Source organism: Pseudorca crassidens, chromosome 11 (genome assembly GCF_039906515.1).
Source record: "Pseudorca crassidens isolate mPseCra1 chromosome 11, mPseCra1.hap1, whole genome shotgun sequence".
Classification (NCBI taxonomy): domain Eukaryota; kingdom Metazoa; phylum Chordata; class Mammalia; order Artiodactyla; family Delphinidae; genus Pseudorca; species Pseudorca crassidens.
In genome coordinates, this window is record NC_090306.1 from 2,001,290 (window position 1) to 2,025,991 (window position 24,702).

The 24,702-nt window shown below is 41.4% G+C and overlaps 1 protein-coding gene across 17 annotated transcripts in view; it reads right to left on the reverse strand.

Moving 5' to 3' along the window:
• Positions 1 to 24,702, reverse strand: part of ERC1 (ELKS/RAB6-interacting/CAST family member 1) — a 399,699-nt gene that overhangs the window by 92,440 nt on the left and 282,557 nt on the right. The window lies entirely within an intron of this gene.

Consider the following 24,702-nt stretch of genomic DNA (forward strand, 5'->3'; position numbering starts at 1 on the left):
GGGTGTCTGTCTATTGTGTTGTGTGTCCCAAGTGCCAAGAACGGCTCCTGGCACCAGCAGGCACTTCATACATGCACCCTGAACCAACAGCTCCTCCAGTTCTGACTCCATTCCCATCTGCCATAGTGGTTCCCAACTGCTCCAACGTTTTCACTTATTCTGAAGCTGGGCTTCGCTGCATTTTATTTATTTATTTATTTTTAAAAGGGCTTCAAATGCTTGGCTTTTTTATTTATTTATGGCTGTGTTGGGTCTTCGTTTCTGTGCGAGGGCTTTCTCTAGTTGTGGCAAGTGGGGGCCACTCTTCATTGCGCTGCGCGGGCCTCTCACTGTCGCGGCCTCTCCTGTTGCGGAGCACAGGCTCCAGACACGCAGGCTCAGCAGTGGCTCACAGGCCCAGTTGCTCCGCGGCATGTGGGATCTTCCCAGACCAGGGCTTGAACCCGTGTCCCCTGCATTAGCAGGCAGATTCTCAACCACTGCGCCACCAGGGAAGTCCCACTGTATTTTTAAGGCTTTTTTTTTTTTCTTTCAGTCCAGCAGCATGGAAAGCAACTGAGCAGAGGGTTAGAGTAGGGGCTATCAAAATTTGAAAACATGATAAAAACCAAGACTAGAAAGAGACCACTAGCTCCGGTCAATTCACATTTCATTAAAAGAAGAGTTTTGCTTTTCTCTAACTAGACAGAGGACAACTGGAGAAGTAGGTTCAATCCTGGAGGCCATTATTCAAGAGGCAATTAAAAGTAGAGTGATCCAAAGGAAGGTGACAGGATGGGGTTATACAAGGGCATATTAATCCAAAAAGATTTACCCACAGAGCATGACTGATACTAGAAGAGCAGAAACAGGAAAGGCAGAAATAGGATTTTAATCTGTGTCTCTCTAGAAAGCACATATGACACTAAAGGGAGGACAGTCACAAAGATACATATTTCAGTTTATACAGTGATCATCTAACGTATTATCTCCTGTTAATAAGTAGAACTGGGAGGCCTAAAAAATGACAGGGCTTCTCCTGACTAGGTGTGTAAAGAGGTTATCAGAGGTACTGTACAAATGATTTTGCTTTGAGTGGTAAGTCTGTCCTTTTTAACTGTAAGATTCCAGCAGAGCGCATGAGATGAAACAAAAATGCTAACTAAGTGCCAATAAATTGTATGGGCCATACGTGCTGAAGTAAGTGACACCGCAGACAAAGAAAATCACCTGGGGCCGAGGACACGGGAAGTCAGTGGGCCTTATCTTGACAGAGATAATAAGAAAGACAGAGAAAGTGATGTGTATAAAAGCACAGGTCGTGTGAGGACACACGGCATGACTGGATTGCAGGGTTTCTATAGGGAAAGGACAGAGTGAGGGGGATGCTGAAAAGGTAGCTTTGAATCGGAGCACGGATGGTCTGGAATGGCAGGAAGGAGTAAACACAGACTGTGACACCCTTGAGGGTTCTAACCTGAACCCGGCAGACAGAGGGTACTCAAAATGCTGAATAAGGAATGATTTAATTTTGAGTATAATATAGAAGCATCAAAAGTTCCAGAAAAGTAAAGCAAGGTCTTAGAAAGACTGACTTAGAGGCAAAGAGGAGAGACGAAGTGATTCCGGAAGCAGAAGGGTCAGGAGGCTCCTGCTAGAGATGTATTATGAGCAGAATTCTTACATTACAAAAAATGTTTTTAAAGAAGTAAGAATAGAATGCTGCTGCTGTCTGACTCTGGATTCCTGAGTCACAGGAGGGCTGTGATAAATCGCTATACTATTCAAAGAATACGAAACACACAATCAGTGTTGGACGTATGTTTTGATGCTGGAAAGAAACTTTCAAACGTCACCAAACATAGACTCTCTGAGGGCATTTGATCCAGCAGCACGAGCTGGGGTCCTCCCTCACGTGACCGTCTCACGGCAAGGGGCCAGCCCTGTGCCACCTCCTGAAACAAGGGAAACAGACACACTGGCAAGAGAATGGGTAGAGAAGTTACCCCGCTATGGACGAACTTCTATATTTCAGAAGTCCTTGAAAAGAATCAAAATTAACATAAAGGCAGAAATTGCTGGTACTTACAGCTCAGTAAAGGAGGCTGATTGAACAAAATTTTGTGCAGAAAAGCTGTATTCAGTTTTTCTCCTCACTTTTTCTGAAAAATGAGCATTTTGATATATCCAACCCACCACAAGTTATGACAAGTTTGGAAAACGGAGTTTTACTGTGATATTGATACTTCTGCTATAAAGCTTCTGCCTGCTTCTCAGACAGGCAAAAACTTGATGACTGTATTCCATGTGTCAGGAAAAAAAAAAAGAGAGCCTATATCTTTTCCATTTGTTTAAATATAAAAATTGTAATCTAGTCCACAGAGAGATATAAAGCAGATCGGTGTCTGCCCGGGACCGGGGACGGGGCTGCACGATAACTAGAAAGGCCCACGAGAGCTTCTGGAAGTGGATTATAGCTTGACTATGGTGGCAATTACAAGTGTATACAGTTGTCCGAGCTCACCATACTGTGCACATGGGCACCATAAATATGGCATAAACTACATTCCATGATTAAATCGGCTTGCCCCAAAGTAAATGTCCGCGATTCCAGCTCCCTTGGGACTACTGAAAGTTTAATATTACCAGTACATAAAGATGATTCTTCTTATCCTATGTTTCCTTAAAATATAGCAAACATCCAGTTGCTTCCCTCATAAAATATACCTGTACTTACACTTTAAATGAAAGATAAGTTCTTCAAAGAATTCATTTTAGGAAGTTATATAAAAACATTTATTCAATAATGCTGCCAAATTTATCTTTAAAACTGACTTCAGGGCTTCCCTGGTGGCACAGTGGTTGAGAGTCCGCCTGCCGATGCAGGGGACACGGGTTCGTGCCCCGGTTCGGGAAGATCACACATGCCGTGGAGCGGCTGGACCCGTGAGCCATGGTCGCTGAGCCTGCGCGTCCGGAGCCTGTGCTCCTCAACGGGAGAGGCCACAACAGTGAGAGGCCCACGTACCGCAAAAACTGACTTCAAAATCTATTACATTATTTATGTATTTGGAATTATGACAAACATCCTTTTTATTAAACTGAATTTAAGTTCTGACATCAAGTCTGGACACTGAAGTTAGACAACCAGTCAAGATGATATGTTTTAGGACCACGGTGAGGATAAGAATATATTTATTTTCAGGGGCACCTCGTTAACCAGCTCTGGAAGCAACCGCCAAGAAAAGGGTTACAGACATATTCTTAGCAATGGCAGCACCAAGGGAGTAAGTGGAAAGCTGTCTAGGTGACTGTTTTGAGACCAGTCGGATCCTCAGTTCCTACACTCGTTATTTAAAAAAAAATCCTTACCACTTCATAGACAAACCTTATCTTCATGATAGATCAGGACAACACAATCTCCTCTAAACAATATTGGATCTAGAGATCCCCTTCTGCTGAGTATGACTTCCAGACTCTTGTTTTTGATACTCTAAGTTCCTTTACTTTTGAATTATACTTAATCAAAGTAGCTTGTTCCTTTTGTAGCTCAGTGTGCCCTCCCCTCCCCACTCCTGCTTCTGGGGTGCCATGCGTCAGTGAGCCACCGGATTACGTGAATGGGGGTAGAACCACAGGAATGGTGGAGAAACAAGAAAGGATGACTTTGAACTCATGACAACTTTATAGAGCAGAATTAATACACCAGTTCGGACTTTGACAAGAAAGACACATACATTTGTATGCAGTTTGCTCTGTTATTTTTGTCGGAGCAGGTTAAACATATGTCCTAACTAGTTTTAATTAAATGTTTTAAATCCACTTAGCATTTTGTATACAAGAGGGAAAATCTATGAAAAGTCTACAAATAGTAAAATGACAAGATAACTGGAATCTAAAAATTAGAAGAGAAATTGAGATAGGAATTAACCGCAGAATACATTCTTTAAAAAAAAAAAAGCTAGAAGAGAAAGGCATACCTTGTGAAGACAATGTCTGTTCATTTAATATGTCATTTTACTTACTGATTAGAATAAGATCCACTAAAAATTTAGAGGATCCAAAGTCAGTTGGAAAATATTGGCACACAGTACCTTTCTTTAAAACAAATCTAGAACTATAAAATTAGTCAACTATCAAATTGTATGTAAAATGTATATCTACATTCTCCATGTTAGAGGATTCAGTTGATGATATATCTTTTGTGATACCCAAAGATGTGGAGACCAACAGTCCCTTCAATATGTTAAGCAGGAATTACAATTTATGGTGAAACATTACACCAGGAAGGAAAACAGTATCATTCAGACGAGTGTCTCGGGCTTTGTTCTCTATACAATCACAGCTCACTAGTGATTTGTCTCTATCTCTGGTTCAGTGTCGAAGTCATTACTGAATTCTACCTAATGTCCATCTGTTTCCAGAGAGAACTCATAAAAAGGAAGAACGTGTTTTATTTGATCTAAAATGATTTATTGTTCATACCACAATTACTGATGCTCGTCTTAAAAGGAAAAAAGCCTCCCTTGACTTACTTTCCCCTAAAGCTGCTATGCCTTCTGGTCAAAAATTTTGGCACTCCAATACACTGTTGGATTCCTGATTTCAAGATGGCAGAACAAAGACCTAGCTGCTCCCATTTCCTCTGGAAAATCAACCCCAAACACCAGAACAGCAAAAACCAGAAACAAGCCCTATCTTTGAAGATACAAGATTGATGTGATGCTGAAGTGTAATATATAAAGAGAAAATGGACATGGAAATTCTTAGCACAAGAAAGTCAACCCAAAGTGCCTACAGAGGGCAAGACTTATGAGAGGGAAGTAGATTTACCTGCAGAACCAAGAAGAGCTCAAGAATGCTAAGTCCACCACTATGGAAAGGTGTGTAACTCAAAGAAGTATAGCAGACTTGCTTTACAAGCAGTGATTCTCAAACATAACAGAAATTATTACAAATGGAAGGCTGTTCTCTACTCCTGACCTACCGAATCTGAATTTCAGGGGACAGCCAAGCCACCTATACATTTTTTTTTTTTTTTTTTTTTTTGCGGTACGCGGGCCTCTCACTGTTGTGGCCTCTCCCGTTGCGGAGCACAGGCTCCGGACGCGCAGGCTCAGCGGCCATGGCTCACAGGACCAGCTGCTCCGCGGCATGTGGGATCCTCCCGGACCGGGGCACAAACCCGTGTCCCCTGCATCGGCAGGGGGACTCTCAACCACTGTGCCATCAGGGAATCCCCACCTATACTTTTAAGAAGTTTTGCAGGTACTTTTGGAACCCACTACTTTACAGAAACAATTGATCGATTGATTGATATTTTAATAAATTTATTTATTTATTTATTTTTGGCTGTGTTGGGTCTTGTTGCTGCACGTGGGCTTTCTCTTGTTGCGGCAAGCGGGGGCTACTCTTTGTTGCAGTGTGCGGGCTTCTCATTGAGGTGGCTTCTCCTGTTGCTGAGCATGGGCTCTAGGCGCACAGGCTCCAGAGTGCAGGCTCAGTAGTTGTGGCGCACGGGCTCAGTAGTTGTGGCACGCAGGGTCTGGAGTGCAGGCTCAGTAGTTGTGGCGCATGCGCTTAGTTGCTCCGCAGCATGTGGGATCTTCCCAGACCAGGGCTCAAACCCGTGTCCCCCTGCACTGGCAGGTGGATTCTTAACCACTGCACCACCAGGGAAGTCCGAAACAACTGATTTAAAAGACCAACAGTAAGGTGTTAGGTTTCCTTGATTCCCCACATCCTTGCCAAGACTGGGTTTTTAATATTTGTATTTATTTTTCCAAATTCACTAAGCACATACAAAATCTTCCAGTTCCACTGTAAAATGATCAGCTTTTCAAACTCTTAAATTCTGATGATACTGCAGATACTCATGAGACTGACCATCACTGAACTTAGAGATATCACGCAGAGATGACTCATGTGCTGTGGTTCTACCCAACAGAGTGTCTGAAAGGCGAGCATTTCATGATGTATTTATAGGCAAATTTCCTCCTATCTTCATGGCAAGGGCCATCACAAGATAGACAGGTGAATGTAGGATCTTCTGCTTTCTAAATTCTGCCTTTAAAAAGAGCTGGCAAGCCAAGGGAGTTTTTGTTGGGGATTTACTCAAATCCTACCAAAATCCCTAGTGAATTATGTCTTAAACCCAATGATTTGTGTTGGAAATCCGGGGGGTAAAAACCGCTTAGCATGAGCCTCAAGAGATGAAGTTAAGTAGTGGGTTCACAGTAACATCTGGGGATGATGTGTACAGAAAGATTTATACGGCCTTTTCTTTCATTTTGTCTTTACTATTTCATAATAGTATGTCCTTTATGCCTCATGTTTGATAGTATAATATGAAAAGAACACTTCAGAATATGAACTTCCCTTATAAAGATACAGTCCCTTCAAAATAATGGTCTGCTGGTTATTGTTATATTCACACTTCGGGCTGTATCATTTACTGTGTCTTCTTTTCTTAGTAAGTTTCTGTTTCCAAAGGAAAATAAAGTCTTCTTACAATGTTTCTCAGAACTCAAACACCAGAATCCCTCCATTTATTTAGATGTCTGCTTTAAGAATCATTGAATGCTTTAAGCAATTAATCTCTGCACTTTGTCACGGTCCCACTGTTGACTTAACCTTTTCCAGTTGTAGATGGATAACATGTCCACACCAGCTGCCCCCATGGTGCTACCATGGCGGCCGTCTGCCTTGCCTTTAGCTTGCACTGCATTCCGAGTCTGCTTGCTATGACATCTGCTAGAAGAATGCCAGTGTATCATGGCACTCATTCTCCACCTTCTAGCACAATCAAGAGCTCAGTGTGCCTTGATTTCACAAAATAGCCAACATTATACAGAACATCCGATGTCTGGATTTGTGGTACACTGCCTGAAATAAAAAGTAGGAACAGTTCCAGTGAGTAAATATCCCAGATATTCTGCAAGCTGTCTATGAAGCCCTATGAGAGCTGTAGGGATATATATGCATGACTCCTGGGGCGCTGGGAGGGGCCTGAAGATGCTGGGCTGCTGAGAGGCTGAAGGTCACCAAGGTACTTGCTGGACAAAACAGCTGAAAGCAAACTCTGCAATGTATTAGTGATTCAACAATTCCATCATTCACCTCCTATCAGTTTGCTGGCAAAAATTATAAGAACAACTCCTCTCCTACACAGGTCTCCAACGAAACATCTGGTGGGGAAATTCTACAGGAATACACAAGTGACTATGCTTGCATTCGGTAGATGAATTGTCACTATTGTCGGCTGGGATCCCGTGTTCTCTGCATCCTCCCTTAGGTTCCAGCTGCTTGTCAAGTGATAGACATAAATTAGAAAGCAGGGCCTCTACACCTGTCTTTCCATTTTACATATAAGAGGCACACGGTGATGGTAGGCATACAAGGAGGGGAGATGTAGAATCTTCTGATAAAAGTGGTTTTTTAATTTTGAAGTTTTTCTGCATTAGCAATTGTATTATTTTTAATAGGGAAAATATGTTCAAAAATAGTAAAGCAATAACCATCGCTTTACTTCTCAAAGATATAGGAAAAGGACAACTGAAAATATTATTTCAAAATAAGTTTTAGAATTTACGGTATGATTAATGATTCAACATTAAACTTTTTAAAGTTTAAAAACTAAAAAAGTTTTTAAACTTTAAAATGTTTGCTTATTTAACAAGAGTAGTAAAGATTTTAAAACTATGGAAAATGACAACTATTACTGCTCGAATTTTGTTATGGCCTCCGGCTCTCTTCCTCCTCAACTGAGTATTTTCTCTCTTACAGCACCTCTGTTTGCCTTATGTTATAGCAACATACACACTTTTCCCACTTCTGAAAGCTGATCAATGACATGAAATTTACCACGTCCACTTCAACTCAGCCAATCTTTGAACCAGGTGTAGTGAGTGCCTAACTGGTACCTTCCTCGCAGGGGTAATTCCATTTTACTAGTCACTCTGTGACTAGTTAGCTCAGCTGATCAGAGAAAGAGTAATAAAGACAAGATACTTTCTCTTATTTCCGGTCTGTTCCACAACCAAAATTTTTACCTCTAGCACACATTTCTCAAAAATGTATTCCACAGAAGTAAGGCAAGAGATACTAACAAATGTCCCGTGAAAAGAGATTTCCATAGTCAAATAAACAGGAGAAACACGGCCTAACAGGGCACTGGTGCAGACCTTAGAAGAGCTTTTTATGATGTAAGTTACATATCTCTAATAGGAGGCCATGTTTTAAAGCAGGGTTCCCCCAATTGCTGCCCACAGGCCAAGTCTGTCCACCACTTGTTTATGCACAGTCCATGAACGAAGAATGGCTTTTACACTTCAATATGGTTGAAAATTTAAGGAAAAGAATATTTTTGTGATATAATATAAAATAATATTTTGTGAAAATGATGTGAAATTCAAGTTTCAGTGTCTATAAATAAAATTTTAATGGAACGCAAACATACTCATTTGTTTATGTATTTTCTATGGCTGCTTCAGCACTACAACAGGAAATCTGGGTGGTTTGACAGAGACCAAATGGCCTTTAAAATCCAATATATTTAGAAAAGGTTTGCCAATCCTATTACAGACCATTTCCAAACTTACTTGAATGGAACCCCAATTCCTTCCTTCCTTCCATCTCTCAAGTAACACCTTGAGACGTAGTATTCCAAGAAAACAGTTTGGAAAGTGGTGATTTAAGGATAAGCCAATGGTTCCCCAAGAGAATAAAGAGTCTTAATGAACTGGGTAAAAATTTACCATGATCAACACTGCCATGATTACTACACAGCTAGATGCTTTGCTAAGCACTTTACATGGATTAAGTAATAAATCCTCACAACTACCCTATGAACTTGAGAGAGGAGACATCTAGTAGGCAGTTGTACTGACGGGCCTGAGTTAAAGATGGGTGTGGAAATGGTCAGCATAGAAGGTAGCTGAAATAATACACGGGTCCACCAAGATCAGGAGGGGCACATAGCGCTGGTGGAAGAAAAGCCTGTAAAGAACTGAGGGCAAAAGTCTTAGTAGAAAACAAGGTGTGGGTCAGTGGTATCTTGGAAGCCAGAGAAAGTTTCAAGAAATAAGAAGTGATCAAACACTTTAAAGTGTTTATGGACAAGTCAAGACAAAGAATGCAAAATCTCCTTTGGATTTAGCTTTTAGAATGCTACTGGTTAGTTTGGAAAGCAGTTTCAGTGCTGGGAGCAGAAGCCACATTGAACAGGGTTGAGGAGTAAACAGCAGGAAAGACGTGGAAAGAGACCATAAATTAGCCTTTCAAGATCACAGAGAGCAAAACTAGAATCACAGACTCTTAGAACAGCAAAAGACCTTACAGACCACCAAATCCATCCACGAAAATGATTGCTTGATTTCGTTCCATTACATTCCTGTCAAGTAACCCTCCAGCTTACGCTTAGACACATTTAAAGACATGGAATTCTAGCTATCCCAAAGTGGCCTACACTACCTGTGATAACCCCGCGCTTAGAAATGACTTTATAAAATCAATCCTGAAAGCTTCTCTTCTAAATTCCTTAATTCTATCCCTTTAGGCCACATTAAAGAAATTTAATCATTCTTCTACCTAACTGTCTTTTTAATATTTAGAAATGCTATTCTTTCTCCTCAGTGCTAAACAATTGCTTGCCAAAAGTTTGTCCAAGGTGCCGTGGCCTGATTTTGCTCTTCCTTAAGCCCAAGTGCACTGAATACAAGTCTTACGGAGCCAGGTGATCCGTATGAACTGGCATTTGATGGGCTAACTGGCTGCTGAATTTCTAAGATGAGCAAATATGTCTAGATATTTTATTTAAAGCAATCTGTAAGCTGTATCGTGTAAAGTCTACTCCTTAAATCTCAGTTACGCAAAGAGCTGATAAATGTTGGATCTCTTTCCTCAATTATCTTGGAGAACAAAGTAAGACTTATAACTGGAGAAAACCATTCAAAAAGATACATGCACTCCCCTACTTTGTTCATGGCAGCACTATTTACAATAGCCAAGACATGGAAGCAACCAAAATGTCCCTCAACAGATAAATATGGAAGATGTGCTGTATATATATACACACACATGCGCACACACAATGTGTATATGTATACATACATGTGCGTGCGTGCGCACACACACACACACACACACAAATGGAATATTACTCAGCCATAAAAAAGAATGAAACAATGCCATCTGCAGCAATGTGGATGGACCTAGAGATTACCATACTAAGTGAAATAAGTCAGAAAAAGAAAGACAAATACCATATGATATCACTTACATGTGGAATCTAAAAAAAATGATACAAATGAACTTACTTACAAAGTAGAAACAGACTCACAGACTTCGAAAACAAACTCATGGTTACCAAAGGGGAAAGGTTGGGGGGAGGGATAATTTAGGAGTTTAGGATTAATATATACACACTACTATATATAAAATAGATAATCAACAAGGACCTACTGTACAGGGAACTCTACTCAATATTCTGTAATAACCTATATTACCTATATTCCTGTTATTACCTATATTCTGTAATAACCTAATATTGGGAAAAGAATCTGAAAAAGAATATATATACACATATGTATGTATAACTGAATCACTTTGCTGTACACCTGAAACTAACACATTGTAAATCAACTATACTCCAATATAAAATAAAAATTAAATTAGAAAAAGAAATTAGTATAAAGAGTATAAATAAAATGTGGATTTTCAATGGCTCTTTCATGATCAGACTGATATTAGGAAATTTTATAGGGATTAAAATACAACATTACTGGGGAATGTTCCTGCTTGAGTCATATGAGGCAAAATGAAAATGACCTCCTGTGAATTGTATCAAAGTTGACGAAGGGCCTTATTATCTTTTACTGATTGGCTAAGGGTTCAGATATCTTCTCTATGTTAGTTTCTACAGCAATCTCTGCAGAGCAGGAATCCTTAATGTACCATATCTCTGCAACTACCCTAGGAAGTTAAGAAAATTAAAAGACTTTTGCAAAGAAAAAACAACAACATAACATTATATCTTAGTTTATGAAGTTCATTATTTGATTTACCCAAATACACCTCTGGGTGAGATGACTCATTGCTTCTCATACCCTAGAATTTTATCACAACGAGAACTCAGAGATCGGGTTGAGTACACATGCTTAGATGGCATACAAGACAACATTTTAAAAAGAAAAAAGGTATTTCAAACAAAGTAGTCCTGTTCTAGAGTAAATACGCATTGTCTTACACAGGAGATCATGAATATAAGATTTATTTGTACATACTTTGAAAGAAACCGAAAGAGAGAGAGCAACAGAAAGTAAAAGCAAAACTCCCCAGATAACCTCTACTTGTGTATTATTTTAATTTTCACAAACTTCTATGACTACTCTGTGCATGTCCCATCACACTTGAGGGTAACTGCTTTAAGAGCCTAAGACCAAAGGTGCCGGCAACGAGAGATTATTTGAGGATCTACTGACAGATCTCAATTTGATGTTTTCTGGATTAAGATTATGAATTCGAAGAACATTCTAGCCACAAAAATTCACCATTCCATGTAAGAGATAATTATACAAATTCACAAACTACACATGATAACATTCAAACCATTTGCAGTTTGGCTCCCAACCAATTTTCCCAGCCTGATGCTTGAATATTTGGAAAATTCTTATGTTCCCCAAATATATGCTTCCCTTTCTTAGTGCCTTTTAAATTCTTTCCACTTAAAATGCAGGCTTCTAATCCCTCTTGCCTCTGCTGGTTCAGGCCAGTTCAGTACACGTTTACTAAACGTCTTCTATGTAACAAGGTCACACTAAGCATTGAGCCAAGATAAGAACTCAATCCTAAGGTGTTATCCTGAGAAACCGTCTAGGTGAGTGGAGTGGGGAGGCATGATGCAGCCTTGGGTGGATTGAGTCCGGTGACCCCTAAGAGCCCCGGGAAGCAAGGAGGTGGGTGAAGCCTTAGGCCTTCGGAAGCTCCTGGGAAAGCAGGGGATTTCCATATATTGTGTCGGATGGAAAGGAGGCCGAGTGGATCTTCGGGCCTTTTGAGGCAGTATACACTAAGTAGGGATTTATTTGCCAACTGTTTAACCATGTGAGAAAAGGAACTGGTTGTTTTCTTCTAAAAAGTTATTTGTAAATGACACTTGTAAAACTGGAAAATAAACCCTTTCCAATTTGACTGGTTAATCACATACATCTAGAAATTATTTCCCCCTGCATTTCATTAGTAATGTCTCTGCATTAAAATAAGAGAATCTTAAATTCTTTAAGCATATAAGTCTTTATATTCCGGATACTTTTGTTGAGAAGCATGTACTGTTATTTTATTTAAAAAAAAACATGTTTAAAAATTTCAAATACCAAGAGACTGAGAAGTCCAGTCACAGACTGGGAGAAAATATTTGCAAAAGACACATCTGATAAAGGACTGTTATCCAAAATATGCAAACAGTTCTTAAGACTCAACAATGAGAACCTGATTAAAAAATGGGCAGAACTCCCGGGCACATCGCCAAAGACGATGCACCCATGAAAGATGCTCCGTGTCGTCAGGGATATGCAAACTGAAATGATGAGACACCACTACACACCTATTAAAAGGGCCAAAATCTGAACACTAACAACACCAATGCTGGTGAGGATATGGAGAAACAGGGACTCGCGTTCACGGCTGGTGGAAACGCAAAAACGTACGGCCACTTTGGAAGACAGTTAGGCAGTTTCGTACTCACAAAACTAGCCCTACTCTGACCACATGATCCAGAAAACACACTGCTTTGTATTTACCCAAGTGAACTAAAAACTATCTCACACAGAAACCCAGACAGGGATGTCTACAGCAGCCTTATTCATAACTGCCGAAACTCAGAAAACCCTTCAGTGGGTGAGTGGGTCAACTGTGGCACATCCAGACAATAAAATATTATTTGGTGCTAAAAAGAAATGAGCTATAAAGCCATGAAAAAGACATGAAAGGAACTTAAATTCATATTACTAAGTGAAAGAGGCCATTTGACAAGGCTACATACTATACAATTCCAACTATATGACATTCTGGAAAAGGCAAAATTATGGAGGCTGTGAGAAGATTAGTGGTTGCCAGGGGTTGGGGGGAGGGAGGGATAAGGAGATAATAAGGAGAGCACAGAGGACTCCTGGGGCAGCCAAAATACTCTGTATGATACTACAATGGTGAGTACATGTCACCGTACATCTGTCAAAACCCACAGAACATGCAAAACTATGAGCGAACCCTAATGTAAACTATGGACTTCGGGTGACAGTGATGCACCAATGTAGGGTCACTGATTATGATAAATGTGCCCGCAGCTGTCACTGGGGGAGACTGTGCGTGTACAGGGATGGGAGGAATGGGAACTCTGTGTCCTTCTGCCCAATTTTGCTGTGAACCTAAAAAATAAAGTTTATTAAATAACTAAAGCCAGAGTTAGTTAAAAGTCTCTGTTGAGAGGATGAAAAGATAAGGTACAGACTGGGAGAAAATATTTGCAAACCACATATCTGACAGAAGACTACTATTTAGAATAAAGAACTCTCAAAACTCAACAGTAAAAAAAAAAAAATCTCATTAGAAAATGGGGAGAAGGCTGAAAAGCATATAGAGGGCAAATAAGCACATGAAAAAGATATTCAACATCATTCTCCTTTAGGGGAATGCAAATTAAAACCACAGTGAGAGGGCTTCCCTGGTAGCACAGTGGTTAAGAATCCGCCTGCCAATGCAGGGGACACGGGTTCGAGCCCTGGTCCGGGAAGATCCCACATGCCCCAGAGCAGTTAAGCCCGTGCGCCACAACTACTGACCCTGCACTCTAGAGCCCGCCAGCCACAACTACTGAAGCCCGTGTGCCTAGAGCCCGTGCTCTGCAACAAGAGTAAGCCACGACAATGAGAAGCCCGCGCACCGCAACAAAGAGTAGCCCCCGCGCACCGCAACTAGAGAAAGCCCGCGCACAGCTACGAAGACCCAACACAGCCAAATGTAAAAACAAATAAATAAATTTATATATAAAAAAACAAAACACAATGAGATATCACTATACAACTATCAAACTTGCTAAAATAAGAATAGAGACAACGGCAAATGCTGGTGAAGATGGAGAAAAACAGGATCATTTGTCCAGTGCTGCTGAGAACAGAATATGGCACTGCCAGTCTGGAAAACTGTTCAGCAATCTCCTAAAATATTAAACGGGCAACTACCGTATGAGCCAGCAACTGCACACCTGGGCATTTATTCCAGAAGAGCGAAAACTTGAGTTCACACAAAAATCTGTACACAAATACTTACAGCAGGTTTATTCATGATGGCCAAAACTGGAAACAACCCAGGAAAATTAAACAAACTGTATTACACCCACACTATGCAGTATCACTCGGTAATAAAAAGGAAGGAACTGCTGTAGACACAACAATCTCGATGAATCTCCAGATAATTATGCAGAGTGAAAAAAAATCTGAGAAGATTACATACAGTATGGTTCCATTTAGATAACACTCTTGAAATGACAGAATTATGGAAATAGAAAACAGATCAGCGTCTGCCAAGAGATGAGGAGGGGGCAGGGATGAGAGGGAAGTGGGTGTGGGTATAAAAGGGAATCTCCGTGGTGTATCTTGATGACATCAGCGTCTGTGGCTGTGATACTGTGCACAAAATCACATCGTGGTTTTGCAAGACGTTACCATTGGGGAAACTACCTTAAGAGGACAGGGGATCTCTCTGTATTATTTCTTACAAATACATGTGAATCTACAATAATCTCAAAATAAACAGTCTAACGAAAACAACAAGACTATTTCATTCAGGTTAAAATGAAAAAATATCATGCTGCCCGTGTCTGGCTACCCATATAGGTCCTAAGTGCAATTCTAAGAGACTCTCCTTATCAGAGCTGGGGAATCACATGGAGTTCCAAAAGCCAGGCAGAACCCTGCGCTCATTGCAGCACCGGCAATCAGAGGGTGACTGCTCGCGGCTTAGCAGCCCAGCGAAGAAGCTTCCAAGCGAAAGTTTCTTGAAAAGCCTATGAGCAACAATCTAAAATATTCAAGTCAGTTCTACTTTATAGAGGTAAGTTCAAGAGAAAATATTAGTGACAAGTACCTCTCAGAGCTATCTTTTAGGTCTGTAAGCAAAAAATCAAAGGTTGGGTAGACTGACACAGCACACAAAAAGCCCGAGGACACGTTCCGAGGAGGACGCTGAGCTTAACCAGTTCTGGACTGTACATCCCTGTGAGACAGGAAGAGAGCTCTTGGACGTGACACGAGCTGCGGCTGGCTCTGCCCTATCTCGCGTCATGGATTTATGACACTTCCCCAGTCAAATACCCATCCCAGAAATCATGTGTGGCTTATACGACTGTCATTCCTACTATGGTACGGCATAAATAAATCACGGGGTTGGGTCAGTACAGCCAGCCTGGAAAGTGACTCAAGGAGTCAGCAGTACCGTGCCTAGGGCTATGTGCTTTATCACAGTAAACCTCGGAACAAGATACGACTTCCGGACTCAAGAAGCAGCCTTTAAATCAGGACACCTGGGCAGCCCTGGAATCATTTAAAAAATACAATAGGTCTCAGTCCACCACAGTTCCTCAGTGCTGGCCTGCACTCGCCCCAGGCCAGTTGCTTTTAACGCTATTCAAAATGAATCCTTTCTGAGTGAATTATTATGGTGACAGAACTATTGAACAAACCTAAATGCATCCCATCCTCGGATCTCCTTTCCTTTGTCCTCCGTTTTTCCCTGACTTTATTTACCCATTCAAGAAAATAACATTCCCCAAGTCAAATTTCCCTCTTGAGCCTTTTCCCAGACTTTAAAACTCATAAACCAAGAAGGCTGCCTTTCGGTGCTTAAAATAAAAAAGCAAGGGATCGTGAGCCTGGTTCCCCCTACATAAGGCAATAAAGAGTACGAGCTGGAGTAATGCTGGGGACAGACCTGCCAGGGCGTCCGTCGGCTGGGCTTGGAGACCGGCACTGCCATCAGCACGACCTGTGCAGACAGTATAGATACTCCAAACCAGGACTGGCAATAGGGCCAACCTCTTGTCAAGGAGAACAGGAAATATAACCAGCTGTAAAGGTTATGTGTTTGTTGAAAAGGGCTTTTGACAGTAAGCTCTAAGATAATCACCAAGCTATCTTTTATGTTCTCAACTGTTTGAATAAAATGCTTAACGCCACTAAGACAAACAAAAACCACATTCCTAGTTATCAAAAAGAACTACTTTTAAGCCAAGATGCCAAACAGTGTTTAGCTAGACAAAAAAACTACTGATCCGAATCAATCTCACTTTACAGATTTACTGAAGCCTCCAAGCCAAAGGCCAGTCACATACTAATATTAACTTATGCTTCCCCTTGTACAAACCCTGTATCATGACCATAGAGCTGACTCCAATGCCCCGATCCTTTGGGGGTACACTGAGACAAACTTACTTTAATTCAGTAAAGACCTACTTGATTGTATATATTTGGGAACCACAGGTACAAAACAGTAAGAGACAGGCCGAGTGAAAACATGGAGTCTGGCTCATGAGCTCCGCCACACCATCCCGTCACGGAGATGACTGGACTGTACACATGCCTCAGGTGTTCAAACCCTTAGCATGAAACTGGAGGCCCAGGGAAACCACAACAATTAAATTGCAAACGTATCAAGGCTCAAGGCTTTCCAGTGAATCAAAAAGAGAGAAAAGAAATGACATTTTGATGGCAACGTGATTGCTCATATCTCAAGGGACAAGGTCTTCATAAGTCCTGATAGGAAGTCTTGTCACGTTATATTGTAAAATATTATACATTTTTTTCCCTTAAGCTGATTCTTCACCATTGACCACACAGTCCAACAAGTTTCCTAAAAAGAACTCAGTAATGGAAGTTCTTTAATTAATGAATACTAAAACTGTTGAAACAAGAGACACAGACATTTCCTTCTTAATGACCTCTGGCTGTGTCCTGCTAAAGAAGACATCCAAACCTGGAAGAGGCAGGGGCAGGTCATCTGCCCTGGTCATGGAGTGTTCCTCACTAGGAAGAGCCGCACGCCTTTGCAGCCCACCAGGCAGCGTAAAACACACTGCAAAATGAATCGCACTCTAGAGGATCAACTAACTGGAGAGATACATGAGAAACTGGCGTTTAAAAAAATAACGTTCACTTCTAGATAAGCCTTGGATTCTTAACCTGGAAGCAAAAAGGATGATTTTTGTGGCATGTGTGAAAATTGATACCAATCACAAAATTCATCTAGTAGTTTGTAGGAAATAATGTCTTAAGGACCATCAAAATGTCAGTAGATAGGTTTAAGTTGTATATAATTTCTCTACATAGCAATTACTACATTATCTCAACTTCCCTCTTCAAAGCAATTAATTTTTATCTGGGTGCATTTTAAACTGACTAGTAAGTTAAGCACACTTTGAAAAAGGAAAAAAGTTCCTGGCATTAAAATGCATCTTAGTATCTTGATGACATATTTCAAGAAGATACATTTGAAAACTGCAAACAGTAAGTCTTGACAAAGATGAATAACTGTTTGTCTCATTTCTATTACTGTTTAAACACTGCGCTATAAAATACCATCGTCAATGGGTCCTAGCCCCAAGTCTAACCACCCCCGAAACAAAAAAACCTCAAGATTAAATAAACACGTCACAACACGGTCTCCCAGACACTACAGTAACTAGGTATAGTACAGTTAACCCATCCAGGACCCATGTGGACACCAAATCCGGAGACGCTCAAGTCCGGCACATAAAATGGTGCAATGCAGTCGGGCCCCCACCTCCCGGCTCCGCATCTCAGGATCCAACCAACGCCACCTGAGCTGCTTCCGCCCTTTGGCTACTGTGAACTGTGCTGCTGTGAACATAGGTGCACAAGTACCTGTCTGAGTGTTTGTTTTCAATTCTTTGGGGCATATACCTAGGAATGGAAACACTGTGCCACTTGCATTCGTAAATACAGTTGTACAGGGGCACAGCCGCATTTATTTATTAACATGCTGGCTACGGTTGCTTTTACACCTCAATGGAGAGTGAGCAGCTGTGAAAGAGACCACGTGTCCTACAAAGCCTACCACGTATTCTATCTGGACCTTTACAGCAAAACGTCTGCTGACTCTTGTTATAGTGCATTACAGTGAGATGTAGAAGGGGTGGAGAAGCAGCTGATTTTGTCTTATAAAGTTAGGAGGCCTCTGTGTGTGTGTGTTCTGAAGGGGGCAATGGGAAGGGGAACATTAGGTCCTAACAACACTACCTTGGAAAAAATCATCCATACTCTGTTTTGACGCTGAGGTGAGGGTCACCATGCTAACCCACTACATTAAAGCATCTGCTGAGCGCTTTTCAAAGGAGGCTTCAGAGCGAGACTGAGCTTTACACTTTATGATTACAGGTTAACTACAGTTCCTCATCTTCTCGACACTGTGTTCTCCCTTGGCTTTTGAGAAGTCACACTTAACTGGTTTACTATCTAACTCATATCATTTCTTCCCCTCCCCCACATGGTAAGTTCCCTAGTGTTCCAGCTTAGGCCCCCCTTTCATTTTATACTCACTGCTCATTCCTTTTGTTTGAGCTCCAAACCTACAGATACCCAGCTGTCTACTGGACAGTTCTAACAATGTCCTGTATCGCAGTGGACCACATCTACATCCACCTGTGTCTCACGCCGACCGACACCTGTCGTCCTGAGCTCCTCTATCTCTTAACCCACCACGTCCAACCAATAACCGACGTGTTACGCCTCTTCTGTCTTTGGAATTCAATTTCTCAAAAATCTCTTAAACCTCATAAGCACTGCTTTATGTCAGGATCTCAACAACTCTAGATTCCTACAGTGTTTCCATGACTTAAATCTTGTCCTCTACACCTCATTCTCCACAGCAGAGTCACATATGTGAAACGCAAATACGAACATCACTTACATGTTCAAAACATTCAGTAGCCGTTCACTGCTCCCAGGATGGGGCAGCCAGCCTCCAGAACGACCCCCGGATGATTCCGCAGCCAGGCATTCACGCCCTTCTGCAGCCTTTTCTGCGTAACACCAGTGCTGATCTGGGACCCACAGAAGATGGCAGAGGTGATGCTTATCTCTTCCACGATGAGGTTACAAAAGAGACCGTGTGCCCTCTCACTCCTGGACCACTTGCTCTGTGAGCTGCCCCACAGAGAGGCAACGAGGTCTCCTGCAAACAGCTGGTGAGGGAGTGAGGACTCTTCTCGACAAGCATGTGGGGCGGCCACAGTGAAGCTTCAGAGGACTTCGGCCCAAGATGGCCCCTCGGCTGCCCCTTCACGAGAGGCTGGGGCCAGAAGCACACAACTAAGTGGCTCCCGAACGCCTGACCATCAGGAACTGAGACAATCATTGTTTTAAGCCACTAAGTTTGGGATAATTTGTTGACTAACACACAGGATAAAGGCCAAATTCCTTGGAATGGAACAGAAGGCCCTTTGTGAGCGTTAATAACGCCTCTCTTGCTCCCGTCATGCATTATAATTTATGCTCCAATATTGCTGAAGTACTTGTAATTCTCCGCGTCTTATCAACTGCTTCCCAGCTTTTACAATCCTGCTCTGATACCACCACCACCTAGAAGCTGTCCCTGATCATCAACTCCCATCTCCCTTTACGCCTCACATAACTGGAGCACTGCCAGAACTCTGTGCTACCTTCACACACGGAACCCCCAGGGCCAGTGCACAGCACAACTGGCGATGTGATCAGCATGTGAACGGCACAGTGTGTCCACACACACAGTAGCTTTATGTATATGCTCCCATTTTTGAACCCGATCATGCTTTAGTATGTCTGCTTATATATCTTTCCTTAGCACCTAAAATAGGTATTCAATAAGCCCTTGTTGAATGAACAGACTTGTGTTAAATTTTCAGTATAATCGTATTACACAAACACTTAAAATAGACAACTTTAAAGAAGAAGAATTGTGCAGAACTTGCAATTAAAATTTTCATTTCCTATTTTTAATCCTAACTCGCCACACAAACTTTTCACCCACAGAAAAGGAACAGACTATAGAGATGTAGTGAACGTATCCTAGGCAACCCATATCCAAAACAGAAAAATGTTTTGTTGTTAATAAAACAAAACATGTAAATTTGAGGTCCCTTTTCACATCATGCGACACATGGAAAGTGATATTTGTATAGAAAACTGATGTGAAAGGCCGAGGCTGCTCTTGGTTCAGTGCTGACGCCTGTCTGGGACGCTGCAGTGGAACACAGCTTCCTGGGTCACATACACAGTATTCTCTCAGATCGCCTTTAAAACTAAATACGGCAAATTTGCCTAAAGGTGGCAGATTTCAGAATCCAACTCCCCACCCAGGACTTAGGAAAAATAATCAAAACACTGCAAAAGCCACAGGAACCAAACAAGACAAAGGTCACAATCTTAACTTTAGCTACGGGTAAGGAAATGAAACAAAGCCTCTGGTGGGGATGGACAAGTCCTTGACTGTATTCTAAGTCCAGAAGCAATCCAAGGTCAGAAGTGAGGGGAAAAATCGTGAGCATTCCCAGGAATAACCTCACATTTGGAGGAAAAAAGACTGAAAGGGTAAACTGACAGTTCAAGAAATGGAAGTCAGGAGGAACACTTATCTCTAGAAGTCTCAGTACAGGCAAGAGAAACTACCAGGATATGCCGTTTTCTAGGAAACACTGCAGAATTTAGCAAAGGATCTGAACGCTACTCACTTCTACCAAGATGAACATAGGACATTTATCAAAACTTCAGAAGGAAAAGACAGAGACCAGGTCTTCCGACAAAGACTGTGCATGGCCCTAGCTGAGGCACTGTTCCTTCTCCCCACACCCTCAGACCAGAAGCAGACTGAAGTCAACTCCCAGCCCCTCACACTTACTCTCAGAGGAGGAACCTATGAGGTTTCAGATAAGGTGGGGGCAGGAAAGATATCAGGGGACAGCTGCCCACTCTACATTAGAAGACACAGGTCCAGGAATTTCATGACCAACTGAATCTTCAAGTATAATGGCAAAATAAATATTATCCGGCATGCAAAAACAAAAAATGAAAAGAAGAAATCAATATCCATGTCTTTGCTTAAAAAACCAATTAAAGATAAGATTCAATAAACTAAACAAAACAAAAAAATCAAAGAATTCAGGAAAAGTAAAGAGGAGATTCAGAAAAGAGCAGGTGACAAAGCACGGAATTTAGACGTGGAACCTACACTGAGTTAATTTGGAAATTATAGTTATAAAATCAAATGTAAATATTGTAAACCTTGGCGAAGCTGAGATTATCAATAAAGCATATCTTTAAATACTGGTGAGAAGTGAAAACTTCATTTTTTAGAGCATGATTAAATGTTGCTGAAAAACATGACCTAATCTTTTAGTCTTTTCCTATCCTTGGAAAGATGTCTTAGGAATTCTTCTGCTGAACAGTAAAGAAACACTCAGTTGAAACTCCATTTGCTCATTCTGTTACAATCAGGTAAAATGAAATTCAGTTTTTATTCAAAATGGCATGTTTCTACGATCCCATTAATTTCCCCCCTATTTTTCCTTCTGTATATGTGCTTTAGAAATATGACAGAATCAATACTTACTTACTACAAATGATTACTTCCCAAACAGTTGGTTTTGGGGTTATTTTTTTTCTTTCTTATTTCTACTTTTGCTATTGCTTAAATTAAAAAAAAATAAGTAAATACATAATTAAAAACCTGACTTGAGGCCACTGTGACACAGGAAAAAGCATGTGTGTGGACTTCAGCTCTGCCTTATGCTTGCTGTGTGATTTGAGACAAGTAATTTCTTGAAGCTCATTTTCCTATCCATGAAATGGTAATACAAATGCCTAAATTTCCCAGAGTAGCTGTTAAGATTTTGACCATTTAAAATACAACACCTCTATTATAGCTGTGAATCTGGCATGAGGAAGGCACTTAACAAATTTTAGCTTTCCTAGAGAGCTCAGGTTGCGACAACAGAAGTAGAAAGAAGAAACCCACTTATACTCTTGGTCTTATATTTCTCTCCAATTATATCTTTTAACCTTTAGTCAATAGTCAAATGGATATGAGGTTTTTTTTTTCTAATTTACTTGTTATTTTTATTTATTTATTTTTGGCTGTGTTTGGTCTTCGTTGCAGTGTGCAGGCTTCTCATTGCAGTGGCTTCTCTCACTGTGGAGCACGGGCTCTAGGCGTGTGGGCTTCAGTAGTTGTGGCACATGGGCTCAGTAGGTGTGGCTCACGGGCTGTAGAGCACAGGCTCAGTAGTTGTGGTGCACGGGCTTAGTTGCTCCGTGGCATGTGGGATCTTCCCAGACCAGGGATCGAACCCGTGTCCCCTGCATTGGCAGGCGGATTCTCTACCACTGTACCACCAGGGAAGCCCTGGATATGAGTTTTATATCCCAAGATTAGTGTGCCTAAGGGCTGTTAGTTTTGTTACAACATGATGATGAAAATGTACCAGAAGGAGTTTTCAATATAAACTTCCATGTGGTTCCCGAGTCTTTCCTTTCCTCCTCTTGAGAAATCAGTCTCTTCTGGACTCAATGCAAAGAGAATATCACCTTTAAAGTGCATTAAAAATATCTTTTCCTCCATTGAGATTTTGACAGAATCTACTGAATTCCGAGAGCAAAGGTCACGATTAGCAAAGAAAAACAAGTACCACAAAACTGATCAAGTTATCTTAAAAAAAAAAAAAAAAGCTCCTCCCCAAAAGGGCCAATCCCCCTCCTCTTCAGGCCCATGAAACGATTTTAACATAGTTAGATGTTTTATTTATAGATAAAGATGAAAATGTTTTAACACATGAAGTCCGTAATTTAAAAGAGAAGCCTCTCACCACAGCTCATTTCAGCACATCAGCACGTAGCTCGGAAGCACTAGGACAGGGAGGCCCAGCACTAAACGGGAACCAGGGCTGTGCGGAAGGAAAGGAAAGCAGCTGAGACCCAAGACAGGAGGGAGAGAGCCAAGAAGATTCATGACACACATGGTCAGAGGGTAGAAAGGGTAGTTAAGTGACTGAGGGATGAGTTAGTAACAGCTACGTAACTTCCTTTAAAAATGGATCCATATCAATACCAACATAACTAAACTCCAAAGTGACAACACCATCTTCTTCAAGGAAGAACAGACACATAGTTTCTATAGTAGATATAGCTTTCCTGATGTAGCTTACAGAAACCTTTTACATTAAAAGTAGCGTGGGGACTTCCCTGGTGGTGCAGTGGTTAAGAATCTGCCTGCCAATGCAGGGGACACGGGTTCAAGCCCTGGTCTGGGAAGATTCCACGTGCAGTGGAGCAACTAAGCCCGTGCGCCACAACTACTGAGCCTGCGCACTAGAGCCCATGAGCCACAACTACTGAGCCCGCGCGCCGAGAGCCCGTGCTCCACAACAAGAGAAGCCACTGCAATGAGGAGCCCGCGCACTGCAACGAAGAGTAGCCCCCGCTCGCCGCAATTAGAGAAAGCCCGTGTGCAGCAATGAAGACCCAACACAGCCATAAATAAATAAGTTAGTAAGTAGGTAGGTAGATAATAAAAAAATAAAAGTAGCATGATGACTGAATGGAATGTTTTCATGCCAAAATAATGAGAAGCAGAGTTCCCAAACTGTAAATTACAAAGATTAATACCAAAACTGCTATCATTTGAATGTGCCATGAAATATTTTAAAATCAATGATACGGGTTAACTAGTTGCAACAAATGGTACTCTCCTTGGCGTGATGGAGTCTATAATGGAAAAAAACGGTCCTTTGCTTCGGAAGCTTGTCTGCACAGGGCTCTGCTGGTCTCATGGTGCCGACACAAGAAACCCCAGAAGAGCTGCAACATCTGCTTTAAGCCCAGGAACTCCTACACCTGTCTGTACAAACAGGGACGTTTCTGAATAAACACTTCAAAGCTGCCGAGTGCCAGGACTGGTCAGTTCAGGGGCTGTCAGGAGTTGTGGACAGCATGAGTGACAGGCAAAAAGATCACCTAGGTATTTAATCTCATTAATCTTCGAGTGTGCTTAATTCTTAAATTTAGAGAGTATTCCTGTCTGGACTCATCCAACGGATTCCTTACTGGTCTTCTGCTCCGCTCTCTCCCCATTCCAATCCATCCTTAACAGAACCAGCACTATTAACCTAAAATATGGATCGGACGGTGTCACTTCCCTGTTCCCTATGTCCACAGAACAAACATTTTAATTAGTGGCATAGCATACAAGGCCCTTCCAGCATCTTCCTTCAGAATTTGCCTCAAATATTCTTTGCTCCAGCAATACTAAATTTCTGATGGTTCCTCAAATACACCTTAGTATTTCATACCTCTATGACTTTTCATTTTCTACTTTATTTGGTCTATTAATACTTTCAAAGCTCTCTTCTCTTATTCCTCCTAAGAGACAGCTAGGGGGTCTGTGACGCCTGCCTTAACCATCCCAGGTAGACTTGGGTCCCTCGCTTGCTTCAAGCTCCTGCTGAACCCAGCTCATATGTCTTTTATATCCATCAACACAGTATGTTATGATTTCCTGCCTTCATGAATTCCCAAGACAGACCAGCAACCGGCACCAACTGTTTATCTCTCTATGAAATACAAGAAGAAATTCTGATAAATATTTTTCCAAAGTTCAAACAAAGATGTGAATATCCACTCAGTGATT